Source organism: Dermacentor silvarum, chromosome 11, assembly GCF_013339745.2.
Source record: "Dermacentor silvarum isolate Dsil-2018 chromosome 11, BIME_Dsil_1.4, whole genome shotgun sequence".
In the NCBI taxonomy this organism is placed as follows: Eukaryota; Metazoa; Arthropoda; class Arachnida; order Ixodida; family Ixodidae; genus Dermacentor; species Dermacentor silvarum.
The window spans coordinates 52,817,384-52,832,249 of NC_051164.1; the positions used below are offsets into that span (position 1 = coordinate 52,817,384).

The 14,866-nt window shown below is 46.0% G+C and overlaps 1 long non-coding RNA gene across 1 annotated transcript; it reads right to left on the minus strand.

Annotated features, from left to right (window-relative positions):
* Window positions 1-7,275: 7,275 nt before the first annotated feature.
* Window positions 7,276-14,570, minus strand: LOC125941529 (uncharacterized). The gene is made up of 3 exons (XR_007464418.1): window positions 14,479-14,570; window positions 10,329-10,554; window positions 7,276-7,349 (listed from the first exon to the last, which is right to left on the minus strand). It is a non-coding gene; the product is annotated as an uncharacterized LOC125941529 (long non-coding RNA).
* Window positions 14,571-14,866: the final 296 nt, after the last annotated feature.

Sequence of the window (14,866 nt, forward strand, 5' to 3'; positions counted from 1 at the left end):
ATCAGATTTCGACGATCGCCGACTGCGTTCGCCGCTATCGTTGTGCTTCGAGTGTAGCTTGCTTTTGCGGGCATAGGTTAGCCCAATAAAATATTAGTTTCGTCATGCACAGTTTTACGACTGTTTTCTTCACCGTCACTACTACGTTACAGCATTGTCGGGAAAGCAGAAGAAAGGCCACAAGACGTTCTGCGCGGTGGTCAACTTTGGGAAGGACAACACTGCCACTTTTTCCGCTTCCAGAAAGGTAAGCACGTTGTTTTCTATGCAGTTACGTATAAAATAACCGCTAACCTTATTGAAACGGCTATAAAAAGCAGGGGTCTTCCGTGCGTGGCAAGTTTGCCTGTGGTTTGTAGATACGTTGAGCTTTTAGAGTACGTCGTTAAACGTCAAAGGTCAGTCAATGACACAATAGGTGCTCTAGTCTCATCCCACCCGCACAAATTGCACGCCGCACTGATGGTCATTTCTATTAGGAATGAACAGGCATTTGTAAATGCGACGCCCAACCACACGCGACACAGTAAAGTTGTTTCGCGACGGGAGAGTCCAAGTGGCAGGCGAAGTCGCAAGTTAGGGTCGAGAGAGTGCAAGCGTGAGTTACTGAAAACCGGTGAATTCCATCGTAGAAGTGTGATTTGACGAGCAATTGATTGAACTTGCCGCGCAGCATCCGTTCTAGAGAGCGGTATAGGCACCCGCTGATGTTTTTGATGAGCCGAGCGAGCACCTTCATCTGCGCTGTCGTCGTCGGCAATTCCGCAGTTGCTCAGCAACCACAGAAATACAATGTCGCGTCCTTTCTCGAGCGCGCGGTGATGAGCTTGCCTTATTCAGTGTTGCCATGTTTGGCTATACATAGCCAAATTCGGGCTACGGGAAAATTTTTTTGGTGTCGACTTGGACGAGTTCGCTATGTGGCTATATTTGGGCTACTGAAAATCTGCGACTTGGCTGTGTTTGGGCTATAAATGGCGCCCTAATCCACGCTCCAGAGGTGGCTCTGATCGGGTAGAAGCAAATCTCGAAGGCTATGTTATAGCTGGTTGAGCCGGCCGCGTGGCTGTGCGTGTGTGCGTGCGTGAAATCCCCCCCCCCCCCACCCCCCGCCTTTCCCTTCCCTCTCTGCACCGTTGTCTGAGCCAGTGGCTTGGATCTTTGATGCACGTAACTAGCACCCTGCTTGACCGTTCGGCGCCCGATCCCCGGGCATCGGGATGAACCTGGGAGTAGTGGGTTTTTTGCATTATACTGTACTAACATGGTCGGGGCCATCGGGCGATTGTGGCACCGACATGAAAGAAGGGAAGCACGGGTGGATGACACGCTCCAGCGTGTTCATGGCCATGTCTTCCGGATGAAGTATCGCGCCGGGCACAGTTTTCGACCTACTCCACGTTTCCGGCGCGAAGCTTTACTGCCATTTTCCTTTTCCAGCTAGAGGAATTTTTCTTCGTGCTTAGATTCGATATTCATTTTGATAGGTTGGACGTAAGATCGGATCCTCCTCAGAGAGGAAAATCCATACATGGGGAAGTGGGCCAAGTATGCGAGAACGTATAAAAAAGAATGGGAGCGAGACCCCGAGCCAAAGGTGGGCTCTGGTGCTTTTACTTCTAGATGGTTTGCCCGTAACGTCATGAATGCAGATACTCATTCTGCTAATATCAAAACATGTTTGCCACGACGACATCAGTGCACCACGTGACATGAACTTCACCCACCGTGTTAGCTTAACTTGTGAGGTGTCGTGCTGCTGGCTCGAGAACGCGGGTTTGATTCCCGGCCACGGCGGCCGCATTTCGATCAAGGCGAAATGCAGGAACACCCGTGTACTTAGGTGCACGTTAAAGAACCTGAAGTGGCCAAAATTAATCCGGAGTCCCCCTCTGCATCATGCCTCCCAATCATATCGTGGTTTTCGCACGTAAAACCCCAGCAATTATTAGAGTTTTAGTATAGCGGCCTCAAACGTTTTGGGGCCCCAAAGAAATAGCGTCGAAGCCACTGCGCATGCGCAAGGCGGCAGCTGTGTTTGGGTTTTGCGTCGGGAAAGCTATTTCATCGATTTCACCGATTCAACATTATTTTGTGTTCACGGGAGCCCCAAAACCTGCCCCAAAAGCTTTCGTCAGCAAACATGGCGGCGGCCATCGAAGTAACGGCTCTAATTTAGCACAACACTGGGCTCGATTCGTGGTAATGTGTGAAGTTCGTACGCTAGAAGAAAAGATTGCGGTTATCGCTTTCTCTCAACTAACATGTGTAATAAAGATTGATTCATTATACGCCGCTGATTACGAATTCATTTGTCGATTTCATGGCTCGTAGGCTTATCACGGATTGACTTGGCTGGGTGAAGGTGCGTAAAGTTGGTTGCTCAAAATTAAGCGCAACAAGTTGCATGCTGCTAATAGAATAAGTTGTAAATTGTAATTAAAGGCGAAAACACGAAATTCTAAATTACTTTTCTTGTCATAAAATTGTACATTTTAATTTAATATCTATAACAGCTTTTCTTTGACGCCGTAGTGGCGCTGCAAACGGAACACGTTATCCGCAAACGCAAAACGCCTATTCCAAAGCTCTTCATTCCTGCATGCCCCAACGCTAGAGTGTACTAGATTATCTAGTACACTCTACCCAACGCTAACACCGGCAAAGCTGGTTGGGGCCCCAAACTTTAGGGGCCCCTATTATAAAACTTTATTAGCCATCAACATGGTTTGCTTTTTCAAAGTAACCGGTTTTCACAGCATTAGCACTGTTATCAATTTGTTGTTAACCATTGCTCTTTGTACGATGTCGCGGCTTTAACGAGCGTGTTCGGGACGTACTCGTCGCCGAAAACGACTGCGCGCTTCTTACACTAGTGTGCCGGTTTGCGCAGTAATCTTTTAAAGCTCCGCTTACACCGATTCAGACAGCGAGTGGCATCTGCTGCCTGTCCCTTTTCATAACGCATGTTCTTGCCGTGCTAGACGCCTAAGATGGCGAAAAGGTTGATGTTAATGGACGTACAGTATATAGAGCGTGTATCAGCTAACCCGGGCCAAGCTAATTGAAAAACAAAACTGGCAAACAATATAGGACGATGAGACAAATAACGCGAGATATAATAGCGCGAAAGACTTGTTTTAGCTCATCAAAAAAGAAGCCGTGAGCACGTCGCCGTCGCAGATAGCTGGACAGCTGAACTTCTATGCCGTATAGGCAGAGATAACGTGAGAGATCGATGACGCTGAACATTATTTTGTGTTCACGACAGCTAAAAAGCAGAGTTAGTAGTTAATACTACCGTAAATAAATAAAAACAATAACTTAGTACTATCTGCAGTGTCATAAAATAAAAGCACTGATTTCGCCCTCTGCAGCGATTCACTGGAACTTAAGAGCTACCGGGGCCAACCAAAAAGTGTTATGTGCAAGCATGATGTCGCTGTTGTTGATGTACAGAGCCGACCGTCATGGCGGCACGGACATTTTGGTACGACGGGTTGTGCAAGAAAGGATTGGCGTTGTCGAATGTGAAAATGTATACACAAATAAAATTGCAAATAACAATGGCAATATTTGGCTACGAAATATTTTGCACGCCGCCTCGTCGGACCTGGCAACACTGGCCTTATTTCGTACACTAGCTGCTCGTGTAACCCAAGACGTAGGGCAAACTTCAGAGTTTGTAGGGCTGCTTTCGAACCGCAGAAAATGGCCCAACGCAACTGCAGTTTTCGCGTGACTGAGCTGGGGTACTCGCCAACGAATGCGTACGCATCAAAGGAAGCTAATAATTAAAACGCTTTTATGCGCACAAAAAATAACTGTACAATATATTACTGTAATTAAATTGCAGGTAAAATATTCTTTGGGCAATTTTTGATTGGGTAACCGAAAACGCACTTGAGTGCCGCACCTATTCTGTTGCCGCCTGTATGCTGAGTCCGCCCTCTTTTGCCCCTGGAAATATGGCCGCCGATGGCTTAACTCGCTCCCATAGACGGCCGCATGGCTGCCACTCCAGAAGTTTTAGTGCATAACCTCCTTGGTTTTACCGCTAGTGTGTATGGGCTTTCTGAGGCGACGATCGCTCCGAGATAGCGCCAGAGTAGCGCGCGACGTCTGTTCACCAATGACGCCATTGATAAGGCATGCGGCGGGCACGTCAAAGCAAAGCGCTGCATGAGCTGAGGTCTGTCTGCGGCGGCTAGACCGAATCGAGCCCACGCGTCACCCGCGCGCTGCCTCTCGCGATGTCTTGATTATTGAGGCAGTCGCGGCACACTTCGCGCCGTTCGCAACGCGCCGCACGAGACAGGATTGTCCGCGCCAGCCAATGCATCACGAAATAAAAACACCTATAGAGCTGCGGTCAAATTTCGCATTAGGAAGTATCGTAATCGTCGGTGAATATATTTTTTTTCTTAAAGGGACACTAAAGCAAATCAATAAATCAACTTAGACTGATAAAGTATTCTTCAAAATCTCTGCTGTCGTTAATTACAGTGCAATATGCCAATTATTAGAGGAGAAAATGAAGCTCAAAGCTAAATCTTTTGAATTTCGCGCGGAAACCCCGACGTCAGCACTTCAGTGTGACGTCACGACTTCTGAAGTTATTTTTCCTATTTGGGCCAAGTTGGCTCAGTAATAGTTCGCGCAACTTGCCATATTCAGTCTTGGACTCCTCTAGAACACAATGCAGTCAATCTTTATCGCTAAATAATTAACTGAGAGCTAGAAGACGCTGTCAAAATCCATGACGTCACGGTGAGCTGGTGCGAGAATTTCAAGGTGGCGTCGCCACTCGCCTTCTGTGTTTTTCGTTTCTTTCTGGCTTACCAAGCGGCTTCTCGCGGTAAGAGTGGTGTTTTCGGTGTTGTGGAAGGGTAATCTACTGATACATCGTTTTTCCCTTTAGTGTCCCTTTAATCTTCAAGTAGTAGATGACAAGCCTGAGCACAGTGTGGTTCCAAAAAGTTTTTTTTTTCAATATACTGGGAAAATAGCAAGTTCGGCTTAGCATTGATCCAATCAACAGTAGACTACCAAGGAAAGCGTCAGCGTGGGAACTTGTCTTCGTCACAGCCCTCACAAACATGTTTGCTTGTTGAAACGGTGGCTCCAGGCTGAGGCTTCCACTGCTCACCTCTCGTACTCAATTGAAGTGCTCATCTCCTTGCAACCTCATTGCCTTGTTTGAATACATAAACCGTTTGTCTTTGTCAACATGAAACCGTAAGTTGCGCTTTCCAAGGATCTGCGAGCAATAATTGGGCTTGTTTATATGTTTACTTAGTGTCCTTGTTTATTCACCCAATCTTTGTAGAAGTCCTTGTGAGCACTGTTGTCTCCATAACGTTCCTTGCCTTCCTATGAGTACTCCACTTGTGTGAAAGCCTTTACTGCTGCACGTGAACACTAAATGTGCAGCAGAAATACCACTATCGGTTATGTGTTATGAAAGAAAAGGACATTCCAGCTCGAGCTTACCTTGCTGACACTACAGCTTTGCCCAGCACCTTTCACGGTTATTTTTTTTAATCTAGCTGAAACCGTCCAACGCAGACAGCATAAGCATAGTGTGAAACACGGCAAGCAGCACTGTATGCAACTGTAGTACGAGGGTAGCCAAGCATAAATATTGTCTGAAGCTTCGTGCTCCATGCTTTTAGCGGCCCGCCGAATACGAAGATAAATACTCCCTCGATTTCAGCTTTCAATTCCGTTAAATACATGGCTATCTGTGTTTCTGTATGTTGCAAACTCATTCACTACAGCACTACGTCCACCTCACCTGTACGGAAATTGTGGGCACGTACTGCTTCATTCACCATTGATAATAAAAAAATGTAAGCTTACTTGTCTGAAAGGTGTTTTTGTTGCCATTTGAGGCTGTCGGCCACCTGGCGACATAATAAAGATATCTGTAGTCATGTTAGAGTGCGCACGATTACGGCCCCGACTGGTAACAAAACCAGCGAGCGAGCAGCGCGACCAGCGACCCCAGCCGCCACCGCAGCCGCCATGCGGCTCAATACGTAATCATAATATTTTTTTATTGTAACACCGCCACTTCTCGGTCACATACTTTAGTTCACGACGCCAATGCACTTCGATGGAGGCGAGATGCAAGAACGCCTGTGTGCTTGCGTTGTAGTGCACGTTAAAGAACCTCAGGTGGTAAAAATTAATCCGCAGCCCTCCACTACGGCGTGCCTCATAATCAGAACTGGTCTTGGCACGTAAATCCCCAGAAAGAAGTGTTATGTTGTTTTGTGATTAAGTCGTGTGCGAACGAACTGTATTGTAGCTAAATTAAGTGTTTTCGTTATGTTGGTAATACAGATCAGGAAAAACCCCAATCACAGCACAAGACCCGGCGGTACGTGAGATTTTACATGCGAAAAAAAATATGACTGCCAGTTTACACAGAAGGATTGGCTGCGTTTGCACAAAGAAGTTAGTTTGTAATTGTAGTGTTTGGGGAGTATGATTGCCTAGCTTCACAATTATGAGGATGGGTGGTAGCTTATGAAACGCTTTGCCAATTTCAATTAATATAGTATCTTAATCCTGCATCATAAATAGCCTTGCAGAGCTCAGTTAGCAATTCCAATAGTTGAATCTCACAAGAATGACGCCGAAGCAAACCACGCTATCTGCCGCAAAATTCGTGTTCTGATTGAAATGTTATGACACGGGATGGAATTGTAATGGAGATTACAATACTTTGCACTCTCAAAACTTGTAAGTGAAATGGGACTGCAGTGCACGAGAAGTAGTAGTATAGAAAAATATGAGCCTCGTTGCCTTCCTTTCTTCGTAGACTATTCCGCTTTGACTATAAGAGGGGCGAAAAAGTTGACTTTGTGACTTAGGTGCTAGAACTAATAATTCCGCCTCGAGAAGACAGTGGGTTGAGTTTCTTTTTGTAACAGTACATGTTAAGCCTCTCCTGTGAAACCATGCTGTAAAATATTTCTTCGGATACAGCGAGCTTCTACTAAACGATGGTCTATTTCAGAATGAGTGAAGGGTTACAAGCAAATGTAAAATGTCGCTTCACACGCTTAAAGTACTGCGAAAACATTACATATGTAGAAATGTATACATGGATACTTTTCATGCGCCTTTGGCACTAATGAAATCCTCTCAACCAGACTACGTAGTTACTCACAAATTCGAAGACTAAATATTTACGGTCTAATGAAGGCTCCAAAGAATGCCACTTCTTACCTTTGTTGAATCAAAAAGCCATACACACAAACAAGACTGGACAATGTGATTTATTTTGAAGAGCTAAGTTTTACTTTGCAGCATTACCAGGAGTTGTACATTCCGGTGCGCTAGAAGAAGAGGAAAATTGAAATTCGGAATAAACATTACATTCGGCTTTACATTGGCAGTTTATCCGTATCATTCTCTTACGGGAAAGTATTTATCGAAATTATATGTTTTATTCCTGTGAATGTTCCCATAGGTTCATTAAAAAAGACGACCTATTTCAATAGTGACGTTTGGATTTGCCTACACAGCATCGATGCTTAAATGCCAGCTTCAATAAATTCTGAAACCTAACATGCAGATACCGTCTCAATACATTATTTGCTTGTATAGTATACATACTCGTATGTTTTATTACTAATCGCATTTAGTAAAGCAATGAACGGGGCTAATGGGTGGACGTTCATGATTGTATTGCGCTTATTATTACACTGACGAAAGACATTAAAGAACGAGCAACAGAAAGCTGTATACCACGGCTAGAAATGTGTACAGATACCTCACTTGATATATGCACGCCAAGTACAGCTTAGCACTGGGCCGGGGGACATCTGTGCCCATTAGAAGAGCGTTGGATGAACAGCGATACCGCATTTCGATGCTCTACCGCTATGTACTCTACCGCAGATGCTCTACCGCTATGCCCTCGATCGCGATCGCATCGTCACTACCAATGCAGATCTACTGTGCAACGCTGATTATAAATCCGGGAAAACGCGTTTCAGATATTGGAATTTGTTCTCTCTCAGCCGCATCACAGGTGCAGGTTTAGAGCAGTTGCACTTTAATAAGCGCAGGAAATTCTTAATTTAAAATTAGGAATCACCTTCAAAGACGGACAGTCGAAAACGCAAGCGTGATAGGGACGCTAATCAGGTCATACAGCAGTCAAAAGTTATTGCGCATTTTAAAGAGACTCGGCAATATAATTCCCGCCTACGCTAGCAAGCGTGGGGGAGGCAGAGCTATACAGCTTCGCTGTAATAATGATACAAGGACTGCATGTTAACGATCATTTCGCTACCAACTACGTAAAGCAGCAGTCAAGTAGAGTGTGGCTGGTCACTGCAGTATCTGCTCTAGTATAGCAACAATAAATCTTGTTACTTACCACCAAACCACCAAGCGTACCGTTCTAGGTGGTAAATCACTCCGACGCGGACGCCCTTTCTCGCTCTCCTCTAACCCATGATACAGCGTCTCTCTCGGAACAGTACACCACTATCTCAGCGCTCAACGTCGAGTCCATAAATTCGGAGCAATGGAAGGATCCATGGATTGTTGCCCTTCTCGACCATCTGTCGGATTCCACCGCCAATCCGCCCTCCCGCACGCTCCGTCGTCAAGCCTCGCATTTTACCATGCGAGAGACAACCTGCTCTACCGCCGCAACTATATAACGGATGGTCGCAAGTGGCTTCTCGTAATACCTCGACACATGCGCTCCGATATCTGCACTGCTTTTCATGCTGACGCACAGAGTGCTCACGTAGGAGTGCTCAAACTTTCGCAAGGTTGCGCCAACGCTTCTGCTGGCGCGGTATGTACCACTTTGTCCTCAAGTATACCCGTGCTAGCGAAGCATGCCAACAACGCAAGCTACCTCAGCAGCGCTTGACCGGCCCTCTTCAACCTCTACCTTGCCCTGCGCGGCCTTTCGATCGCGTCGGCATCGACCTTTAAGGCCCACTCCAGTACACTACGTCTGGAAGGCGATCGAAAATCGTCGGTATTGACAACCTCAACCGATATGCTGAGACAGCCACCCTTCCTTCTGATACAGCACGCGAGGTTGCTTTCTTCATCCTGCGCAATTTCGTGATTCGACATGGCTCTCCTCGAGATCTCTTCAGTGACAAAGGACATGTCTTTCTTTCCGGAGGAGTTGAAGCCCGGCTTGCCGAGTGCTCTGTCATCCACCGCACATCTACCGTGTACCATCCTCAAACCAATGGATTAATTGAGCGCTTCAATCGCACTCTTGGCAACATGCTCACTACATACGTGGCTTCGGACCACACCAGTTGGGACATGCTTCTCCCCTTTGTAACCTCCGTTTACATTACCGCGACTCAAGCGACCACAGGTTTTTCGACATTCTTTTTTCAAGCGAAGCTTGTTATGATGCACATATTTCGGTGGCGTCCGTGTACGCAAAAAACTATCATCAGCAGCATTGGCTCGAGCGTCGTCGCCTTCTTCCGCAACTGGCTCGTTGGTGCCCCTCGGTTTGCGCTCGTGCTCGGCACGCGCTCGTGCCACTGCTCCCGCGTTCGTCGTCGTCATCTACCTTCCACAACTGGCTCCGTTCCTGCTAATCATTCCAACATAGAATTTCACTTCTCTTCTGTCGTCGTAATGGGGAGGCCGCGTTTGCGGGGGTATGAGCCATTGCTTAAGGGGGTATGCGCCATTCATTGTCGTACGTCACGGACTGATTTATATTTTGAAGAAATTTAATTTTGAAGAATCGCAAGCGGCAATGGAGGACGGATGCTGCTAACCATGCCGCCGAGCAAACTTATGACATCGAGCGCAAGCGTTTGTGGTTCGACAACAACTTGTTCCTCATCAGTGTGATCCGCTGCGACGAACAGCGACACAAGTATAAATGAATAGATTCTAAGTCAGGATGAAGAACAGGACACATTCCAGTAAACATAAATTTACTGGAATGTGGACAGTTAGGTATGCAAAGGGACAAGCTTCGCTTATCATCCATCGTCACGGAGTGGCAGGGCCGACGAATTTTCTTTTAACATAGCGACGACCAGAATAACGCACTTTAGCGGCACACGTTTTACGACACTTAAATTGCAATGTGCAGTCCAGAAATAATAACCGTGAAATTTCCCGAAAATCTAGGCTTCTTTCAAGATTCGTGATTGTGGACAGGTCGCTCTATGTCCATACTATCGGGGCACGATTGTAATTCCTTTAATAGAGTAAACGAATTGTGAAAGGCAAATGGGCACGTCAGTTTGGTAATGAAGTTATCCTTAAATATTAGACGCAGATACATGTGACCATCTCATACTTACTACGATGACCTTTTCCACATAGAAGTTCTTCACAATTCTTAGGATTACTTCTTTTAATCCGTCACAATCAGTTCTCCCTGTAGTGCTTCCTTCACCCGCAAGCGCCGTGACACCAAACGATAGTATTTGGAATTCAATTTTGGTGACCGTCTGCTGTCCCGGGTTCAAGGCAAAAGTCTTCTTTGTCGAATTTTCACGGTCTTGTTCGTGAACGGAAAACTGTATTCTGAAACGAATATATTCAGAGAAGAATGTCTGTAACATGGAATGTCGCTTGCAAAAAACAGCGGCGCAGATCACACCTATAAGAAGGCAGCATTATATTACGCGTTATTTGAGGTTCCTCGTGACGGAAAAAATAAAAACTCATCTTGTGAGCTCTAGGAGAGAAAGTTGACTTTTTTTTGTTTTTTGTTTTTTTGCGAAGGAATATGATCGCTGAGAAATGGAGAAAATCAGCTGTGCTTTGCGAAGGCTATAGAAAAGAAGACGGTCATAAAACTGTAGTCGGGTACAACTTTAGAAAACAGGAGAGGCCCCGCCCAGATGACCGAAGTGCGATAGCCGATTGCCTCCGCGAGTAAGGAAATAGTCCCGCTCCAAAAAATTGTGCGTCTAAAGCACGTAATTCTCGGTATAAATAAGACTTTTGTAACTTGATGACTGGTTTGGTAGAGCTGTCATGATGGCAATGCTACAGCACATGCCGCATCGCGAGAGAAAAGTAACCCTGCGCCTTCTACAACGCCTACTTTTCAGCTTCGTTGTAAGGGACAAAAGTAGACAGAGGAACTCTGCATGTCTTGTGCACTGGTTAACATGTGCACGGAACATTTGCTACTCGTTTTCCGAGCTTAAAGTGAATTAGTTGCTACTGAACAAGTACTTAAAAAAACGCATTTATCGAAACCATTACAAACTGGGGCGAGAAGACAATCGAGGCAGGAAAGGTACAAAAATGTTTCACTCATCGCTTTGAATAAATACACGAATGCTTGCCTCTTGGTTTGAAAAAGTATATGATTTGTATTTTAGAGCGAAATCCCTACTACGCCATGTCTCGCGTGGTCATTCATCGAGTCGCAATGACCTTGAGCCGCCGAAGCGCGAGCCGCCGAAGCGCAAGTGTGGCTATTGTGACGTCACGCCACGTGATCCGCTGCGGAGAGGCGTCGCCGCTGTGCTCGCGCGGAGCCTCGCCGCTGCGGTACCACGTGACTAGGCGCCGGCGCTTCGTAGCTCAGTCTCGCCATGGATGGCGCGCCGGCTAGGCCGTCTGTGCATGCTCTTCAGCGCAAGCGCCAGGCTGAATCTAATCGTTCAGCAGATATAGCTAGACGGCAGGCTGCGAAATCGCTTGCCGTGAACAATATTTCCCTTCTAATAATTTACTCCATCTTAAACAATGTTGTTTTAGACATAGGACTATTGTGCCCCTGGCCTTATACGCGCTCCGTAATACTCGACGAAATTAAAGATGAAAAACATTAGTCATCTCTCTGGATTTTTTGACGCTTTAGAGTGTTTGCCATCCTGTATTATTATAGTTTCTGATAACTACCTTAAAACATCTGTCTAGTATTAAAATATTTCCTTGAACACTGTCATTTACCGCTCTAGCGCCTGGGAGCCCGAAGCCACACCATCAATTGGAAGTTATTGGAAGTTCTGAAGGCTCACCGGTAAGTCCTTCATTATGGAATATTAATATTCATATTCTTTACCTATCCTCTTGCCGCCCGGTTTCACAAGTGAGACATACATCGACGACAGGCGGCTATCATTTTCGCGACTAACTGGTTCTCGTAACTGACCGCACTCTTAATTTTCTTGCGGCGCAACTTTGCTTTGGCTCCTGTCTCCTTAAAACTTCTTCTTTGCAAATATTTAGTCGGGTCTAAACTCGAGTACGCTTCTTCAATCTGGGATCCTCACTCTTCATCACTTGTAGGCGCACTAGAAGCCATCCAGAATCGTTCAGCTCGGTTCGTTGTGGCTAATTATTCTCGCACTGCTAGTATCACTTCCATAAACATTTCTAAGGCCTCCCTAATCTTTCTATCAGAAGGAAGCAGCCCCGCCTATGTCTCTTTCATAAAATCTTCTTTACGAATGTTGAACCGAAAGGCACATTGTTCTCCCCACCTTGTTACCTTTCATCCCGTGACGACTATAACTTCAAAGTTAAAGGGCCGTTCTGCCAGACCAACATGCCGAAGACATCATCCGAATGGAATAGCCTCCCCGCCTCCTTCTTCATCATCCCTGAGCATGCACCGTTCGAGGCTGCCATTTTTAACTTATAACCCTACTCCTCTCTGTAGCACCGCAATGCATTGGGAGTATTTAAAATAATATCTGCTCCGATCAAATACAAGAACCCGTGAGGTACTCGTGTTGTCTCCGGCTGGCCGTGTCGTGCGTAAGTTACCAATAGCACAGAAAAATAGTGCTTCCTCTACTTTCGAAAAAGCCATGCCAATACTTCTACCCGAATTCTCAACCCCACTATTCTCTTAAATGGCGTCATCCTCAAATGCCGGCAAAAAAAATATTCGACAAGACAAACGGGTGCGGCCAAGTATCTAAGGGTACCGGCTCTCACAATAAACGCAATATCGACGTCGAAGAAAATCGCGCTGACACGATAATCGCAAAATATCCGTACACGGCCGAACAGGCCATCGCCACGTGCACCGAAAATTCCGCAATACTCAGCGACTCGCAATCCGCGTGTCGTAATTTCCAAAAAGGCAGGATATCCACCAAGGCTCTGCAAATTCTGCAAGAAATATGGATAACGCATGCAAGTCCCCGAGACCTACCTCGTATGGGCCCCTGACTTCGAGTCAATGGCCGGAAACGAAGCTGCACACACCGCAGCCTGAGATCATGCAAACCGGCAATTCCTGCCAGAGGGGTTCCCGAAGGGCGGGCGTTGTCTGAGGATATTCCCAAGAAATATACGGATGTATAAATTGAAGGGGTATACCCTTCGTTATAAAGAAGGGTATGCCTCTTACCGCACCCTACACTAACCGGAGACGAGAGAGTCGCTCTGCGCCGTCTCCAAAAAAATACCTTAGTGCACCGCATTACAACAAGTACAATGCACTCACACCAATTTCCGGACTATTGCCGGTCCTGCGGGGCCACCGACACCCTTAGTCCCATCGTGATTAGTTGTGCTGACCTTGCAAAAACAAGCTATTAGGAAAATGAAGACGGAGAAAGAAGAGGCCGAAACACAGAAGAGCACCGTGAAGAATCGTGGGATATCATGCTCACAGTCTGGCACAAGGAGGACCAGGCTGGTGAGCCAGGCCATTAAAGTAGCAAAGGCCAATATGGCTACCTGGACTGAGTAGGCCAACACCTTGTCTGAAGAAAGAAACACCCTTTCTCACTGTTTCAGATTATAAAACGCTTATTCGCTCTTTCTCTCTCGGCGTTATATTTCACTCAAAGCTTTAGTGAAAACTTAAATTATATCCGACAAAAAATAGGAATACTTTGATCCTGTTTACTTACTTATTTTTTAACGCATTACTCCGTATCCCCATTTGACAGCCCCTTTTATATCGTGATTTATTGTACAGTGCTCAGGCGATTGAAACGCGATACTCCGACCGCATGTTGCCAGGCGCTTTTTGCGCCGCTGGTGAGCGTTGAATCATTGCTGGAGGAGGCAAAATGCAGTCGCAATGCGTCAACAAGGCTCTTCCTATTACGTCATACAAAAATACATCAACTCGGTGTCTTCAGCGGCCACCAATGGCACAAAAAAGGGCCGGCAGTCACGTGCTACGAGTGTCGGGTTTCAATCGCTGAACATTGGCCATTCCAGCTCAATCGCTGGTCTTCGCTTGCGTTCCTGAATGCACACCGCTATCCGCGTCGGGCACACAATCTGATTAGACAATATTTCTTCGTATAGAATTGGCGACTGCATTCGAGAAATTTCCCTAAATGAAAGCGCGTTTAGCACTGAGCAAGAACTTCAACAGTGGTTAGTAGGTGAGGACGGTCACCGGAAAAACAAAAGTAAACATTGTGCGTGTGTCACTGCATAACTGTTTCACCAGCAGTTGTGTCGCTTCGACCTTTTTGAAGATGAGAGAGAGACAAGAATAAAGGAAATGATGCATACGTTTTGTCCGAAGAACTTGTAGCGCCACGCCCTTCTACCGTTATTTTTGACGTAACAAACATGAATCCAAGTGGTTTGTTGCTCAGGTTCCCCTGTGAGAAACATCACGTATCACTCATATTAGCTTTTTGTAGGACACTTCGGCTTGTTGAACATACACCACACTGCATTGCGAGTGTTATAATCTCTATTCCATGTGCCACTTGAGATTGTGAAAGACTATCTTGGGAATCGATCACTATAAGTGAACATCCCCACTTACTATCATATGACAACTATAAAACCAGGTGCAGTATGTCATCGCAACTTGTTCTCGTGTTACTCTGGTTCGTGGATAGAGCTACTACAGTTGCCTAAACATGAACGACACAACATTTTGTCCTGTCAC